The sequence below is a fragment of the Nothobranchius furzeri genome, chromosome 12 (assembly GCF_043380555.1).
Source record: "Nothobranchius furzeri strain GRZ-AD chromosome 12, NfurGRZ-RIMD1, whole genome shotgun sequence".
NCBI lineage: Eukaryota > Metazoa > Chordata > Actinopteri > Cyprinodontiformes > Nothobranchiidae > Nothobranchius > Nothobranchius furzeri.
The window spans coordinates 47,574,816-47,579,165 of NC_091752.1; the positions used below are offsets into that span (position 1 = coordinate 47,574,816).

At 42.9% G+C, this 4,350-nt stretch overlaps 1 protein-coding gene across 2 annotated transcripts in view; it reads left to right on the forward strand.

Moving 5' to 3' along the window:
- Positions 1 to 3,824: 3,824 nt before the first annotated feature.
- LOC129154848 (uncharacterized) overlaps positions 3,825 to 4,350 on the forward strand; it is a 13,095-nt gene continuing 12,569 nt past the window's right edge. Inside the window, exon 1 of one of the 2 annotated variants that reach the window (XM_070542035.1) lies at positions 3,825 to 4,350. This exon is cut by the window's right edge and continues 1,640 nt beyond it. The gene's annotated coding sequence lies outside the window, so the exon portion shown is untranslated. The other variant, XM_054735128.2, reaches the window with a different exon arrangement.

Sequence of the window (4,350 nt, forward strand, 5' to 3'; positions counted from 1 at the left end):
GACGTGTCATGTATGACATCACAGCAGAATCTCCTCCCCTAGCGTAGCTGCTACTGACCACATGACCAGATTTAAGATGGTTTTCTCCACCTTTAATGCTCCCTATGTCATCCTGGAATAAGGATGTGAAGCTCATCAAACTCACAGCCATTTCTTTCTCCAAGTCTGGTTTGATGATGTCCATAGGGTGAGACAAACATCAAAATGTAGCAGGTCCAGACAAGACCAGATAGAGTAACAGTGCTGGGGACGGCCAGTCACACGTTAGCAAGAAACTTTGGAGCCAATCGAAGAGCTTCTAGTACCGGGCTCCAGCTCCTAGTGCCTGATGGACTTACCTCTTCCACAGCATAATGGTGAAAACAGCAGGATCCAAACTGCCTTTTGAAAAAGTGGGGGGGGACAGTTATGTCAGAGCATTCTTGCCACGGGCTAAAATCAAAACTCCCTTTTGGTTAGAGGAATTTGAAAGAACTGTTTTGGTGCCGTTTCTCTTTACTCGTGTGGACGACAGGCCAATATGGTCATAGCCCAGCTACGCATGTGTAGTGCTGGTTATTAGTCCGCTGTAATGTAACAGTTACATTCACATAATAATATCAGTGTATTATACATGTTTAACAGATTAATCCATGGGTTAGGGTTAGACTGAGACGTGTATAGACGCTCCCATTGGAATCCATTTAGATTGTGTAATCACCCGAGCCCACGCTAAAAAGGAGGCTAACAAAACCCTGGGGTTAGCTAGTTTGTTTGAAGATCCTCAGCCAGCCCTGACCGGTTCTCACCTACCGGTGCCTCCTCCTTTTGGACCAGAGGAGAGAAAAGCTTCTTTCTCCTCTGACAAGTTGCCTTTAACGTACGCTTCCTTAGAAAAAGCACAAACACTGGATGACTCTTTAACGAAGTGCTTTTATGAGGTAAATAAACATGTGGATGGAAAACCCAGATACGTTTTTGAAAATAACATTTTAATGAGAATCTGGAGGAATCCGTTAGCTATAGATGCCCCATGAGGGATGGTCAAACAGATTGTAGTTCCTCAAAAATATAGGGCTCAGATTTTGTCTCTGGCCCATGAAAGTCAGTGGTCTGGCCATTTGGGTATTCGGAAAACCTACTACCTGATCTTAGAATTTTTTTTCTGGACACGACTCAAGCAGAGTGTGGTCCAGTTTTGTGGACGTTGTCATGTGTGTCAGGTAGGGGGCAAACCAAACCAGAAGCAAGCGCCTGCCCCACTCAGGCCCATTCCAGTGATAGGAAACCCCTTTGACCATGTCATAGTAGATTGAGTTGGCCCTTTGCCCAGAACTAAAATCAGGAAAACGATTTTTATTGACAATCATGTGCACTGCTACCCGTTTCCCAGAAGCCATTCCGCTTTCCTCTAATACAGCTAAATCTGTGACTAAGGCATTGGTTAACTTCTTTTCCTTTTTGGGGTTACCTCGAGTAATCCAAACAGATCAGGGTTCCAACTTCAAGTCACACCTTTTTCGTGGTGTCACCCAGACCTTGGGAATACAACATGTGATGCCGTCTGCCTACCATCCTGAGAGCCAAGGTGCCCTTGAAAGGTGGAATCAGACTTTCAAAACCGTGCTCAAAAAGTATAGCTTAACAACGGGAAATCAATGGGATGAAGGGGTTCTATTTCTGGTGTTTGCTTCCCTTGAAGCTCAGCAGGAGTCTTTGGGGTTTAGCCCAGCACAGCTGGTGTTTGGCCATACACCCCGAGGACCCCTCCAGGCTTTGAAGGAGCAGTTTAAGTCCACATCCACTTCAAAGAAACAAACATTAATCGTTTTGTAAGTACGTTCCAAACAAGGTTACGAGAGGCTAATGAAATAGCTCGTGAGCTGTTAAGCAGAGCACAAAAGAAAATGAAATCTGATTTTGACTGTTATGCTGAGAGATGTGTCTTCACCCCAGGAGATTCAGTTCTTATACTGAATGCTGTTGCTACTCATGAGCTCTCAGCAAAGTTTGAGGGACCTTACACTGTCATAGAAAGGTTGAATGGCACCACCTACTTTATAGCCACTCCTAACCGCCGCCGGAAAAGTCGTACTTGTAACATTAAAATGTTAAAGTTATATCTGCCTTCTCAGAACTGTTCAGATCCTTCCAGTGATGCCACGGTATGTGCAACCGCTGCCGTCATGTTGGATTTTGATGAAGCTGTCCATCCACGGTCAGCCATCTGTATAAGTCCCAGGCTAGGGAACTCACAGGCTCTGTTGCAGCTGGAACAGAGTCTTGATCACCTCACAGATGAGCAGAAAGCAGAGTTAATCCCACTCATTCACCGATACTCCTGTTTGTTTGGTGATGCGCCCTCCCGCACCACAATCCTCCAACATGATGTGAACGTTCAGAGTGCCAAATCTACAAAACATCCTTACCGAAAAAGTTTGTTGGAAAATGGTTTAGCTGTTCCTAGTCATAGCCCATGGAGTTCCCGGTGCTTTATTGAAAGTAAACCTGATGGCACCTCTCGGTTTATAACTGACTACAGAAAAGTTAATCGTGTTACTGTACCTGACGCATTCCCTTTGCCGAGAATAGATGGCTGTGTAGATAGGGTTAGTAAATCCCAATATGTCTCTAAGATAGACCTGCTTAAAGGATATTAGCAGGTTCCATTAACTCCAACTGCCTCGGAGATCTTCGCGTTTGTCACGCCAGATTCCTTTTTGCAATATACGGTCATGCCTTTTGGTATGTGAAACACTCCCGCCACCTTTTAGTGTTTAATAAATCTGGTCACAGCTGATCTTCCATCATGTAGCACTTACCTTGACGGTATTGTTGTTCACGCTTCCTCCTGGAACGACCATGTTTCTGTTTTAAAAGAACTTTTTGACCGGTTAGCTAAGGCCCAGCTAACCGTCAACCTTGCCAAAAGCGAGTTTGTGAAGGCCACAGTGACTTACTTAGGAAAAACCGTAGGTCACAGGTATGTAAGAATGAGCCAAGACAAAGTCAAAGTCATTTAGGAGTTCCCTCGTCCAGCTGCTTAGAGAGAACTTAGACGCTTCCTTGGAATGGCAGGTGTAGCGTGATGAAGGCTCTCTGATGTGTGGCAAAGGTCACTTTTGCCCAGCTGGGGCAAGCTGGGGCAAACAGTACTTTTTGAATCCACAGATTAACCCAAGGAGCCATGATGTCTGCTCAAGATCATAACATCATATCTGCTGTTCCGTCCCAAGAAGGACACTTCAAGCCACGTTGATAATAATTAGATAATAATTAATAAACGCATTGATTTTATTACAGTTTGATATAATCATCATAACATGATCACTTGGCTCATTATAAAGGTATTTTAATTACATGAAATGGATTATTATGCTTTGGGTAATAATAATAATTATTATAAAGATTAAAGATGTGTTTAGCAACAAGGTCAAGTCACCCTATCCAGATAACACAGAGTTCAGATAAACAATAACTGCATCACATGTTTTTGACGCATGAGCAAGCTTTCAAATTTTGCTCATTTTAAATATATTTTTAAACATTTTATAAATGCTTTTTTATATTTTTACATTTTTTTATTTTTGTGAAGCACCTAGTGATTTTTATCTTGAGAGTCGCTATAGAAATTATATCTTCTTCTTCTTCTTCTTCTTCTTCTTCTTCTTCTTCTTCTTCTTCTTCTTCTTCTTCTTCTTCTTCTTCTTCTTCTTCTTCTTCTTCTTCTTCTTCTTCTTCTTCTTCTTCTTCTTCTTCTTCTTCTTCTTCTTCTTCTTCTTCTTCTTCTTCTTCTTCTTCTTCTTCTTCTTCTTCTTCTTCTTCTTCTTCTTCTTCTTCTTCTTCTTCTTCTTCTTCTTCTTCTTCTTCTTCTTCTTCTGGAGAGAGTGGGAGTGGTTCTGAGAGCTTTTGGTAAAGCTAACCATCACAGATTCACGTTCAGTTCTGAAACCAACATCAGCCTGAGGAGACGGGACGGCTGCCCTGACCCTCTGCCAAGCTGTTATGTCATGCCGACAAGAATTGCAAAAGAATAAATGGAACCGTAAACCAGCTAACGAAAGACTCTCCCAGAGTCATTGATTTCTGAAGTTAAGTTAAAGACGAGAACGTTCATCTGCCAAACGCTTCATACACAGAGTGACCCAAGAAGACATCTCAGGACCGATCTGGTCGTGCTAGAGGTTTTTCTACCAACCTCGTGCCTGGAGGAAACCCATCTCCACCTGGACACTTCGGATCCAAACGGGGGTCTTCTGATTGGGTGAGGTAGACCTCGACAGAATGCGTTTGATGCTGTTTTTCTCTAAATAACTCAGTTATCCGCAAACCATCATTTCCACCCAGAACGCTTTCATTCTCTCTGAAGAC